Raw genomic sequence first — 14,391 nt, 5'->3', positions numbered from 1 at the left:
AATTACTGCTATTGGTCTTATTGGATAGGTCTCTACTAGCTTTACACAGTAGGGTGGTGAAATGTTTGCCCATTCATCATGGGAAAATTGCTCCAGTTTGTTGGGGATCGTCGATGGACTGCAATCTTCAAGTCTTGCCATAAATTTTTGATTGGATTCGTCAGGACTTTGACTTTGGCCACTGGACCACTCAAGAACAGTAATTTTCTTCTTGTTCAACCACTCCAGTGTGGCTTTGGCTTTGTGCTTCGGGTCGTTGTCCTGCTAAAATGTAAATTTCCTCCCCAGTTTCAAAGTCTTAGCTGACTGTGGCAAAGTGCCCCACCCCTGTGTGTATTTTGTGTTGTATGTTGTGTGTTAATGTTGGTGTATAGTCATTGGTACGCGGGATATAAATGTGTCTGTGTAACACAAGTGTTTAAAACGTTTTTTTTTTTATTTAGGTACAAGGATTGCACAGCACTTCATGTGCAAGTAAAAAGTAATAATATATGAGCACAGGGAATTGCACTTTATTAATTTACGTGCAGTTGTACCGCGACTCCAATTGAACGGAGGAAGGTGTGGAGTTGGTCCTCTGATACCTGGAGGCAGCTGTAAACAGAACAGCAGCCCAGGTAGCGGGGTCTCCAGAGCCCAGGCGGGGGGACCGCGAGAGTCCAGCACCCAGACGGGGGGACCGCGAGAGTCCAGTGCCCAGACGGGGGGACCGCGGGAATCCAAAGCCCGAGATGGAGCTGTTCCCACTTCCCACCAGCAGAGGAAGAATGCCTGCTGACCCCTTCTCCACCAGCAGAGGAACAATGCCTGCTGACTCCATCTCCACCAGCAGGGGAAGAATGCCTGCTGACCCCATATCCACCAGCAGAGGAAGAATGCCTGCTGACTCCATCTCCACCAGCAGAGGAAGAATGCCTGCTGTCCCCATCTCCACCAGCAGAGGGTGAGTGCCTGCTGGTATCACTTCCCCCGCTGTCACCACCTGGAGGAGAGGAGCAGGTGCTGCCTTTGCCTCAATCACCTTCCCCTGCCAGTGAGGGAGAGCCGCACCAGTCCCCTGCAAGTGAGGGAGAGCCGCAACAGTCCCCTGTAATAAGGGTAGACTACACATCGCTCCAGCTTCTGTTGCCAGGAGACTAAACGCCTCTCTCACCTCTGCCACCAGAAGACTACACGCCTCCGCCACCTACATCGACAGGAGCAGAGCAGCAGGAGCTGCCTCTGCCTCTGCCACCTCCACCAGCAGAGGGTGAATACCTGCTGGGTCCTTGTCCAAAAGCAGAGGGTGAATGCCTGCTGGGTCCCTTTCCACCAGCAGAGGATTAATGCCTGCAGGTATCACTTCCCCCACCAGCAGAGGATGAATGCCTGCTGGTATCACTTCCCCCACCATCACGAGAAGAGGAGCTGGAGCTGTGTCACAAAGACGGCTGCAGTGGGTGACGTCAGACCACTAACCAGGAACCAGGAAATAAAGAACAGAGGTGGAGTTTGGTGAAGCTGAGCGAATGGTCTCGCTCAGCATTTAATATTGAACAGACCGACAGAAAATAAAAGGCTGTAAGACTAACAAGACACAGGACACGACACTGGTAACCAAAACAAAGAGACTAACACTAAACAAACACGGTAAGCTGATATTTCAACTACTATTATTATTATTATTATTATTATTATTATTATTATTATTACCTCCGTCTCCAATCCCGTTCTCCACTCACCGAACACACAACCCCGAGTGAGTGAAAACATGCTGCTTTTATGCAGCTGTACCGAGACTTGATTGCTAATCAATCATTCAATTGGAGTCACGGTACAACAGCACGTGAATTAATAAAGTGCAATTCCCTGTGTTCACATATTATTACTTTTTACTTGCTCATGAAGTGCTGTGCAATCCTCGTGTCTAAATACACTGTTGTTACACAGACCCGTTTATATCCCATGTACCTATGACTATACACCAACACTAACACACAACATACAACACAAAATACACACAGGGGTGGGCACTTTGCCACAAGCTGCCTCTGCCTCCATCACCATCAGGGGGGAGGAGCAGGAGCTGCCTCTCCCTTCAACAGAAGGACCAGGACTAGATGCTTGCGGTCCTCAGCAGCCCATGCATAGGCTGCTGAGGGAAGCACTAGGAAGAACCACCAGGCCTCAGTGGTCGAGAAGTGGGCTAAAACCTGCACCCCAGCTTCTCTTGACTCCCCACACATCTTCACCCAAGGATGCCTGCCTCGCTTCACCCAAGGATGCCTGCCTTGCTTCTCCCAAGGATGCCTGCCTAGCTTCGCCCAAGGACGCCTGCCTGGCATCGCCTGGGGTTGCCTGTTGCTCTGCATCGCCTGGGGCTGCCAGTTGCTTGGCATCGCCTGGGGTTGTCAGTTGCTTGGCATCGCTTGGGGTTGCCTGTTACTCTGGCATCGCCTGAGGTTGCCAGCCGTTTCGCATCACCTGGGGTTGCCAGCCGCTCCACATTGCCTGGGGTCACTGGAACTGCTTCACCAGGGGTCGCCGTCAGCTCTGCTTGGCTGCAGGGGTCAGTGTGGCCGGAACCCCACCAGAGGTAGCTGCCGGCTATGAAAAAGAGGGGAGAGGTCAGGAGACCACCTTTCCCTGCAGCAATTTTGTTTGTCTTTTTGTTTTGGCTACAAGTGCCGTGTCCTGTGTTTTGTTTGTCTTGCAACCTTTTATTTTCTGCTTGTTTAATTATTAAATGCTGAGCGGTACCAATCGCTCAGCTTCACCAAACTCCACCGATCTGTTGTATATTTCCTGGTTCCTGGTTTCTGGTCTGACATCACCCACTGCAGCCGTCTTTGTGACACTGACTTAAACAGGTTTTCCTCAAGGATCTGCCTTTACTTTGCACCATCCATTCACCCCTCTATCCTGACAAGCTTCCCAGTCCTTGTTGCCACCACCATGCTTGACAGTTGGGATGGTGTTGGCTGGGTGATGTGCAGTGTTGGGCTTGCGCCAGACGTAACTCATGGAATTTAAACCGAAAAGTTCAATTTTTGTCTCGTCTGACCATAAAACCTTTTTCCACATGTCTGCAGTATCATCTACATGCTTTTTCTCAAACTCCATACATTCTTTAAGATGAGGCTTTTTGAGTAATGGCTTCTTTCTTTGCCACCCATCCATATAGACCAGCTTGGTGTAGGGACCGACTTATTGTTGATGTGTGAACATTGACTCCCATCTCAGACACAGAACTTTGCAGATCTCTCAAGGTCATTGTTGGCTTCAGAGTGACATCCTCCTGCTTGCCCGACTGCTCAGTTTGGAGGGTGACCTGATCTGGGTAGTGTCTGAGTGGTATAATGCATCTTCAACTTCTCAATGATGGACTTCACTGTGTTGAGAGGAATAATCCTCTGAAATGTTCTTGTACCCTTATGCTCTGTTCCTCTCTACAACTTTATCCCTGACTTGTTTCAAAAGCTCCTTGGTCTTCATGGTTGCATTGTTGGATCACTATGTGAGTTGCAGCTTGAAAGTCTTTTTATACCTGAGGGAAATTATCTACAAGTTAAACCACTTTGAGTACACACAGGCTGAAACCATTTCACTAATTTTGTGACCTTTCAAAAAAATAATTTGCACCTGAGCTGATTTAGGGCTGCAGTGGCAAAGGGGTTGAATAATTATGCAACTGAGATTAATTTGTTTTTCTCTGTAAATCTTATTTATTTATATTCTATATGCATTTTTAACTTTATCAACATGGAGAAGTTTGTGTAGATTCTACATATAAATTTATTTGAAAATGTGGTGGAGAACGCTCAGGTGCCAACATAATGTGAAAACTTTGCAGGGGGGTGAATACTTCTGTTAACCACTGTATACAGATGTGTGCCTTAACTGGAAAAAACTTCACTCACTGACATTCAAACTGAGGCATGTATCCAAAATCTAATTGTTTTGACATGTGTTATGCAGATTTCTGTTCCTCACAGAATTCTTAATCCCCACATGATTCCTTGCCTGTGCAGATACAGTTTTCCAAAGATCGCTGGACATGCACGCACAATATTTTGGTGCCTCTGCTCTGCTGTGCTCTCAAGCATTGCTTTAGATTTTTGCTGCAGCTTCCAACAAATATTGTAAATAAGTCAAAACTGATTCTGTGGCAAAATAAAATAGCACTTTTAACACCACTGGTTTTCTAGATATACAGTACATTCAGCCTCCTGCGTTGTTAAATACACAAAACCTGTGATTAAAACCTTATAACCCTTTGTCTTTCTTTTAAAACACATTTTCATGTTATTACATGTAGGGAAGACCGGGGTTGGTTGTCACAGTGATCACAGCTATGAAAGTAGATGGCGCAGGCAGGTGATACTAACACTGAAATGTGTGTTCTGTTGTCTGGAAGTCAACCAGCTTGTAATCTGAGGTCAATTCCATCTAACATAAAGGTTAGCACATATTTCTTTTTTTCATACCCAAAGTAAAAAATGCATATCTTGTTATTTATGTTATAACTCTTAGTAGTATTGGAGTTTGTTTGAACTGGTGGCTATGTTAAATAGAACCAGATACTGTCTAACTTTTGGTGTAAAAACGAAACCAGTAGGTTCTCCCAGTAGTACTGAGAGAATTAAATTATCATGTAAAGTTTGGTTGGGGCAGGTTGTCACATAGTTTTGGGGGTTGGTTGTCACCTGTAAACCCTATAGGAAGAAGTCTTATATTTTTTCTTTCTACTTTTTTACACCAAAATGTGGGATATGTCAGCATATAATGCTTATTTAAATTATTTACTGTTTGTCCTCTGGTTCTGTGGAGGCTGTGGTATTATTTTGTAACATGGGTCAACATTTCAAATTTATATAGGTCTGTATTTTTTATGTTCACATAAAAAGTAAAAATACAACTTTTTCTGTCATTGTACACAATTTTTATTAAAAAAAAAAAAAAAAAAAAAAAAAAAAAAAAAAGTTGCATTATTGTCTACTGTAAAAGCAAGAACATAGGCTGTGACAACCAAACCCAGTATGGGGCAGATTGTCACAGGTGACCGGCGCATTTTCAACCGTCTAAATATGATATTTGAAATAAAGTTAGGCTGAAATAAAAAAAAAACATCAATTTGTATGTGGAGTTGTTACTCTTCAATATAACGAGGAACAGAACCTTGCAGCATGTCAAAATAATAAAGAGTAAAAAGCGTGACAACCAGCTCCGGTCTCCCCTACATACCGTTCAGAAACGTCAAGCGTTCACGTCTAGCGATCTTTACAAAAATGCAGCTGTGTCGGCGTGGAATCATTAAGGGTACAGAATTCTATAGGGTACAGAAATCTACCATATGTAACACCCGAACTTACTTCTATGCCTTTGACGATTTCTCTGTTCTGGAGAAAAAAAAAGTATTTTATTTAATGAAGCAAGTCAAACCCGACCCGATCAAATAATAATAATAATAATAATAATAATAATAATAATAATAATAATAATAATAATAAATAATAATAAAAAAAAGAAACATTATTGCCGATTTTGCGTGTTGTAAATTGTAACGTATTTGACTACACACATTTAATATTTATTTTCGTGGACTATTGTGGAGCTACCGTTACTGAACATAAGTTTGAGCCCCCTTCTCTACAGTACATTTCATGTGAGGTTCCTTGTTTGTTTGAACTGCTGCCGTTTTATTCAGTGAACCAGGAAAAGTCTTTGTCGAGCTGTGCTACAGGATTTAACGCAGGATTCTGTTTTTTCCAGTTTTATTCTGAAATTTATTTAGCTATCCCCTACAGTTAGATTTTGTGTCAGATTCATTCAGTCGTTCATAGTAACTTCAAACTGAGAATTGTAGCTGTTGTAAAAGGACGGAGCGCTAGTTTTAAAGGCTATAATGTATATAGAGGTGTGTGTATATGTATATGTTTGTCTGCATGTGTGTGTGTGTGGCTATTAGTTCAGGGGTAGGGGGCCCGCAAGTGTATGCTTGCCTTCCGATTCTAATGCCTGCATCGAGTTTAGAGAATCTGTAAAAAATACAATTTCCTTTTCTTTAAATGTATCTTTTTGTCTGTGGCCATAAGAATTGAGACCAACTCTGCAGTAGATACTGATAAATGATTTGATTCTTCGCTCATCTTTCCTTCGACCCGAGAAGCATACGAAGGCGTGATGTGCAATGACTAGGCGGGGTTGCGTGACTTGTCAAACACTGACTACAAGCGCGGGCTGTGATAATGAATGGGGCAGGCTGGGGGGAGGATTACGTTGTTATTTCCCAAGTAGTTTTGCTCGGGCTGTTAGTTACTGCTCAACTGTGGATCTCACTGTATCATTATGGAGCACCGATGCGGCTTTGCTTCCACACTCACGGAACACTAGTACCTTCAGCAGCTTTAAGTTCTTTGTGGAGGTAAGAAACAGAGTTAAAATAAATGTTTTGTTTTGCTTGTGGATTTCCTTAAAGTAATTCAGTTGGAGAGAGTAGGGACGCTGCAGTGTTTGTATCGACAGCTATAGTTGTGGTGTAGTTTAAAACTATAACGCCGGATAACATTTCAATGCATTTTGAGATGACGTTTGACTTAAACAAATTTGAAAATGTGCTCAAGACTACCTCAGTTCATCTATGTAAATCTACATGAACACAGTATCATTTTTGACGCATTTTTTTAAAGAATCTTGTTCGATAGCCTGCTGTTGTAATGTGTCTGTGAGAACAACACGCCAGACACGAAGGGTCACATGCAAAGTTGCTGCGTTAACAATGGGCATTGCTTTTAAATGCTCTAAAACACCGTACGTGTGTGAAGTTTGAACTATAGAAAACTTCTTTCAGTTTGGGCAAGATGTCTTTACAGCATAACAGAGGTATGGACATTAATGTTTATGTCTAGGTGTGTCTACCCGTGCATCACACGTCATTATGGTGTAAACACGTTACTGTCTGAAGAAGATACATAACACCACGACAAAGCATTTCTTCGATTGGTGGCCTGTTTTTTTTTTTTGGGTGGGGGGGAGAAGCGTAGACTGTACAAGTAATATGATGTTTTAAAGCATATCAACAGTGTGTATGCTTTGAGCATTCCAATTCTTTTCATACAGTTCATTATCATCTGCATACTACTATACTGTACATTAGCATATTTGCTAATATTTCTTCACAACAATATTTAAAATTGAATGTTACAGATATGTGCCAAATTATATGCAATTAATGTTTTTTTTTTTTTTTTTTTGGTTTGTGCTAGGTGTGTTGATGTAAAGGTCTATTTTTTGAAACATCTCGAAAAAATATGAAACTTCACTTCCAAACTATTGATTTATTAATTCTGGAAAATATTCCAAATTTTAATTGCTAATATTGGATACCAAATTCTGCTGTTTGTCGTTTATAATGACATTTTGCACACACAATTTGTTGAAGTTTTAAAAAATGTAGTATTTCTAGAGGGAGGACTCTTTGCTGTGTTCCTGGCTAGTTGAACACTTTGGCATGCCGCATGCCCAACAGAGAGAAAGAAATCTCCGTTTAGACAACGCAGGCCTGTGTAATATTAAGAGAGGCGCATGCCAAAGAAAAAGAAAACAGCGAGGATGTTCTACTTCCTCTGGTTCACCATGGATGAATTAGAGCTTTTGTTTTGGGAGAATGCAAATTCCGTTAACCTTTGTAGCTGCGTGTGTTGAAGTGCAATTATATATTGAATAAGGCTGCACCTGGCCATCCTATCTTTTTAGTCTGCTTTAAAAATAAAAACGTAGCCTACAATGTAAACCGGCAAGGTTTTACACAGTGAGAGATTAAGTACAGCAGTGTGCAAATTTATTAGAACATCACACATTTGTCATTTCTAGCCTGTATATCTGCATGAAAACGTGGGTGTAATCAGTAGAAACTTTGTGCTTTTAATTAGGCAATCTTAAACAACTTCTCTGAAATCTCCTGCATTTTACTATATGTGGCTATGTGTTCCCTTTCTCTTAGTCTTTTAAATGAATTTCCGGTGTGACCTATTAAAGTAATCAATTAAATTAGACCATCACTATTTTGTCTTTTACAAAAATACAGAAACATTGAGGTGTTCTACTGAAGCTTCAGATTAATTGTAATTGCCTTTTTATATTTCCCTTAGGAGGGTGTGTGCAATCATTTTGAGTGGTTCTGAGTTCTGTTACTTCCATATTGTTATCATTTTAAATCTGCTTTCACCTCCCTTTTGAGCTTGTCTGGAGAATTCCAGACTGAACCTCCGCATTCAATTTAATTCATGTGACAGTGTGATCTATTCAATTCATCCAGCCCGCTCTCTCTCTCTCTCTCTCTCTCTCTCTCTCTCTCTCTCTCTACTACAGAGTAGATAAGGTTGGCAGAGTTGAAAGGTTATCGCATGATTTGAATGGAACGAGGAAGGCTGTTCAGAACCGACACATGCGGTTCTCTAGATAAGCTCAAAGCTATGTAAATCTCTTCCTAGGCAATAATGAATTGTGAACAATTCTATGAAAACAAAGATTTAAATCCTTAAACTCATGTGTAATTAGCTTTCATGTCACACGTCTCATTTATTGGGAATTTCAACTAGTAAGATATTCGAAAATATCATGAATAAGAGTACCGGAATACTCCAACTAATTACGCATAACAGTGACAGGTCCTTAGCATGTGTTAGCAGCAACCACGCATAGGGATGCATAAATAAATACATCAACAGTAACAGAACAATCATGTAAGGCATGTAAGGCATCTAATATATTTTAAGTAAGAAATGATTTATAAAAAGGACCTTCAGAACTTTTAACTACATTTAACACCCTTTGACGACTCGTATAAAACGCACAATATGACTGCTTACCAGCAAAACACAACAAAATATGTTTGCTCAATAACATCTATGCTGTAATACCTTATTGCTGATTCCATAATATAAAAATCATTTTAAAAAAAACGGCTGAACATCACCCGAGTAGCTTGCAGTCAAAATCCAAATTAAAATGTAACTTTTAACAAAAAACAAACAAAAAAAAAGGCTTTTTTTCCAGCCCGAGACGCGTATCACGAGACGTCCACTGCGCACAGTAAAAGATGCAATGCTTTGTTTGTTTTTTGTCACATTTGCTTTCTTCCAATGTGGCAGATGGGTGCTTCCATTGTAGGTGATTAAGCATTTAACTCTGATTTACAATACAAAATACTTGTGCTGCAGAGATTACATTGCACAGTGGTCTCATTTTAACTTTTTTTCAAAATACTTCCCTGTGTTGCTTATTATTATTATTATTATTATTATTATTATTATTATTATTATTATTATTATTATTATTATTAAGATGCCATTTTCACTGCTCATGTAGCCTTAGCCAATAGCAGAGCTAGGTAGTGAAGGGCGCCCGCCACCCTGTCAATTATCAGTAAGGTGACAGTTGTAGTGGCTGAGCACTTTTAACTTCCTCCTCTCAAAAAAGTGTGCCAAGTTTGCACACTCTTTCCATATGTTTTAGAAATGAACGAGTAATAATTTTATTTCGAATACTTGATTACTTGAATATTCGGAGTCGCCCCTAGCATTTACTCCTGATTTTGTGATGTACAGGGTCTCATTATCTATGTGTAGTATTTAACTATATAATCCCTTTCCCAGGCTTCTTTTAAATAATGATTTGGTGGTTACAGGATTGTTGGTTGGTATCCAATTATAATCGTAAGAGCATCTTCTAGATATACAGTGCCGAGAAAGTTTGTAAACCCCAGTGATAATTATGGAAATTCCATAGTTTTACCATGATAACCTTCTTGAATCAAAACCTTAAATATTCAATAGGGTTTATATTAACCAATTCCATGTCTTTTGAAACAAAATTATGTATGACTTAGGAATTATGTAGACAAACAATGAGTAATTAAGATTCAGGGTATGTGAAAAAGTAAGTGAACCCCTGGTTTTATAAGCTCAGTTAAGGGGATAATTAGAATCTGGTGTTTTAAATAATTAGGTAGATCTTCACTGGTGAGTTTGGGAGGCTCCACCCTATATAAAGACCAGAACCTTTGTGAGTTTGTGAGAAACACGTCATGCCACGATAAAAAGAAATCTCTAAGGACCTCCGAAAAACAGTTATTGATGCTCCTCAGTCTAGAAAGTTTTACAAAACCATTTCTAAGGGTTTGGGGCTCCACCAATCCACTGTCAGACAGATGGTCTACAAGTGGACAAATTTCAAGACCACAGTCATTCTACCCAGCAGCGGCCGTCCTACCAAAATCTCTCCAATAAAACAAACCGAAAAATCATCAAGGAAGTCACAAAGAACCCCAGAGTAACACCCAAGGATCTGCAGGCTACTCTCGTTTTGGCTAATGTGAGTGCTCATGACTCAACTATCAGAAAAAGACTGAAGAAGAATGGTGTTCATGGAAGGATAGCCAGGAGGAAACCACTGCTGTCTAAAAAGAACATTGCTGCCCATCTGAAGTTCGCCAAAGAGCGTATAGATGATCCACAGGACTTGTGGAACAATGTTCTCTGGACAGACGAATCAAAAGTAGAACTTTTTAGCCTCAATGAGAAACGTTATGTTTGGCGAAAACCAAACACTGCGTTCGAACATAAGAACCTCATCCCAGCCGTCAAGCATAGTGGTGGGAGTGTGATGGTTTGGGGCTGCTTTGCTGCCTCAGGCTTTGTAGCAGAAGATTCTAGAAGATAATGTCAGGCTGTCTTGTCTGTGAGCTGAAGCATGCAGCAAGACAGTGATCCTGAACAAACATAGAAGCAGATCTACAAAAGAATGGCTGCATGTCACAAAGATGGCTGCAGTGGGTAACGTCAGACCAGAAATAGGAACCAACACAGAAGACACGCAGAGAGGTGGAGTTTTGGTGAAGCTGAGCGCTTGTTTGCGCTCAGCATTTAATAATTAAACAGAGCAGAAAATAAAAGGTTGCTAGACAAACAAAACACAGGACACGGCACTTTAGCCAAAATAAATATACAAACAAAACATACTAACACTAAACAGACAAACACGGTGAGTTAAATTAATTTACGTTTTTACTTTTCTCCTCTCCACACCCGTTCTCCACTCACTGAACACACAACCCCGAATGAGTGAAAACATGCTGTTTTTATGCAGCTGTACCGAGACTCGATTGCTAATAAATCATTCAGTTGGAGTCTCGGTACAGCTGCACATGAATTTACTTAGTGCAAAAGAAAAAATTCTGCATTTTAGAATGACCTAGTCATTTATAATGGCCAAGTTTGGACCTAAACCCCATCGAAATGTTGTGGCAAGACCTGAAGCGAGACGTCCATGCAAGGAATCCCTCAAATGTCAAGGAGTTGAAGCAATTCTGTAAGGAGGAATGGACCAAAATTCCTCAAAACTGATGTGAGAGACTGACCAACAGTTACAGGAAACGCTTGGTTAAAGTCATTGCTGCTCAAGGGGGTGCCACCAGTTACTGAATCTAAAGGTTCACATACTTTTCCACACATGGATATTGAATGTTGAATCATTTGTGGATAAATAAATGTTGAAAAAGTATCATGGTTTTTGTGTTAATCAGGTTATCTTTATCTGTTATTAGACTTAGATTAAGATTTAAGTTCTAGGTGTGAAATTTTAGGTTAAGGGGTTCACAAACTTCCTTGGCACTGTACATGCTTTTTTTATTTCATATGTCTTATTTTGATAGACCACTGAGATTTGGCTATAGACTTACAGTAGAATGCATAGGCTAACTGATGGTAAGAGACTAAAGTGTGATTTAAAGAGATTATTGAGTTATTAAAAGAGGAGCAGGAATGGTGTCAATGCCGTAATATACCTAAACCGCCAAACCAGTATACTGGCTCATCCCTAAATGTAGTGTAATATCTTGAAGTGTATCTTTTTTCGTTTATGCTGACATGGATTGGACTGAAGGTTTGACTGCTTGTCCTTGAATAACTTGCAGTTAAACAGGTGTTTTTGTTGCTGTAGTTTTGTTTTTAATCCAAGCCTTATGTGACTTTCAAATATCCAAAACAAATAACAGATTTGAAGAGAGCAGGAACTAGATTCGAACATCGAACAGTTTCCTGTTCTAAGGCAATTTTATATGTTGGCTTTTTCTTAACTTAAACCCCAGGATTGCGTTTTATAGAAGAAACATTGAGATTTCAAGCATCGAGTAACTTTTGCACATTTGGTGAATATTTTTCTTACTGGAGATCTCGTTTTGTAATCTGTCTTCCATTCATTCAGATCCAATGACAGAATGACCTGGTAAGTCCCAGTGTTCCAAATTATGCTGCTTTGCTAAGCGGAGCTTGATCCAGCGAAAGTCATTTTCTGACATCAGCTGTTACATATTTTATTTTTTTAAACATTGTGTCTGTTCTATAAGAAGAATCATCCATGAACGTTGATAGAGTGCAGTGAATATTTCATTCCTGAGGATAGCTGGAAACAACCCCACATGGATAGAGGCAGGCCCAATTTGCGGAAAAAGGAAGTCCTTGGAAATTCAGTCTTCCACAGATTCGATGTATTGTGCAGCTATGTAATGATCATAAACTTAAGGCTTTGAAAATGTGGCCCAATAAAAGTCTTATGTGATGCAATGTTTGTGTTGTTATCTTAAATTCACGTAACGCGATTTTCCTGTTAATTAAACGGATTGCCCTAGTTTGAACAGCTCTGTGTAAAGGATATTGGGAAATGTATTAACTTGCATCCAGATTAGCGCCTCTTTACTGTGTTTTAGTGCTGTTTTGGGACCGTTAATTCTTGTTGCATTTTGATACACAGTTTTCGAGTTGCCATAGTGCACATGTGTCATTGCCATTTCTAAGAAGCAGTGTATTGTCCTTACAGGCGAAAGCAGAGGTGTTGAAAGAGGTGGATAATGCACCACTGTACAAGAAAAAGAAAGATGATGCTGCAGATTTGAACGTTTCTGCTTCGTCGACCACTTTGAAAAACTGGGATACAGTATACAGGCCTATAAACAGCAAAACTGTTGATCCCTAATAATAAAATAATAAAATGCAGAGTAATTTTAAATGTGTAATACTTTTCATTGTACTGTCATTTAAATTTGATTGTAGTAATAGTATGCAGTAGACTCTTGATAATAAAAATTACTGAGAAGACCAATTCTTTTTTCTTGGTCCCTTTATAGTCGTACTGAGAGTTGTCTGAGCTTTTTTTTTTTTTTTTTTTAATAATATATGGTTATATAAGAATAATTAAACAGAATAGCTATTTTTATAGTCATTTCCACATGATCCAATGGCTGTTTCATATCAATATCAGGGACTACTGTGTACTTTTTAATATACTCAGGCTGGACTATCTGTTCTTTTCACACTAAATGAATGTCTAGCCTGTGATATACTGTACACCTGACTGCCATAGTTTTCAATGCCAGGATTAAAGTTTAATTTTGTTAAAATTAAAACCAGACGTCACTATAAAAACAGTGTGGGGTTGTACCCCTTTGTGCAGGTGAGTAATTTCCTGCTGAAGGGATCAGCGCCGTCAGGAAAGATACATAGCATATGCGGCAAGTTTCACAGCTGACTCGATGACAGCTCCACAATGGAAGCAGGAAAAGGCTGAGAACAAGAGGGGGTGGGGGTTTACAAATGTAGGTCAAGAGAAAATGGGATTCGGTACAGTTTGCTTTGTTTTACTTGGCCTTTGCCATTGAAGAAATCCATTCTGTTTCCCTGACCAGGCCTTCTATATAGGTAAAAAAGGATAACATTTAGGGTATTGTTCATTTCAATCTGTGCTTCAATACCAAGTTACCCTGTATGCTTCTAGCGCTGAAAAACTGCACAGATGCACAGTATGTTCTATACCTCCTATAAGGAGGCTGTGTGGTTCAGTGGTTAAAGAAATGTGATTCACTATGTGACCTTGAACAAGTCACTTAACCTCCTTGTGCTCTGTCTATCGGGCAAAACGTTATCTGTAGCTGATGCACAGTTCACAGTTCCTAGTCTCTAAGTTGCCTTGGATAAAGGCATCTGCTAAATAAACAATCCTATAAAATACATTTAAACTGCATTGTGAAAAAGCGAAGTGAACACAGCTAGTAGACTGGTGTTCTTTCAGTGTTCATAAAAAAATTAAAAAATGTCATATTTTTTGGTATTTCATCACCATTTGTTGGTTACTAATCACTTCTTGGTAGAAAAATAAAAACATGTTGTATATCCTCCTGTATATTACAATCTTAGCAGAAACATCATGGATGTACAAAAACAGACAGATTTTGTTTTCTAAATTTACCAGCTATACAGTATTGTCTTTGACTTAATAGAACATGCACTAGAACTACATATGTGTGTACTTGCCTGCTTTTAGATTTTGTTCTCTCTCTCTCTGTCTCTATGAAGTTCC

At 39.8% G+C, this 14,391-nt stretch overlaps 1 protein-coding gene across 1 annotated transcript in view; it reads left to right on the top strand.

Moving 5' to 3' along the window:
* The first annotated feature begins 6,252 nt into the window (after positions 1-6,252).
* The window catches only part of LOC121330915 (ankyrin repeat and fibronectin type-III domain-containing protein 1-like), a 263,569-nt gene continuing 255,430 nt past the window's right edge, over positions 6,253-14,391 (top strand). Inside the window, exon 1 of the mRNA XM_041277886.1 lies at positions 6,253-6,403. The gene's annotated coding sequence lies outside the window, so the exon portion shown is untranslated. The remainder of the gene's footprint in view (positions 6,404-14,391) is intronic.

This window comes from Polyodon spathula, chromosome 18 (assembly GCF_017654505.1).
Source record: "Polyodon spathula isolate WHYD16114869_AA chromosome 18, ASM1765450v1, whole genome shotgun sequence".
Lineage (NCBI taxonomy): Eukaryota > Metazoa > Chordata > Actinopteri > Acipenseriformes > Polyodontidae > Polyodon > Polyodon spathula.
This window is presented reverse-complemented; position numbering and strand designations above follow the sequence as displayed.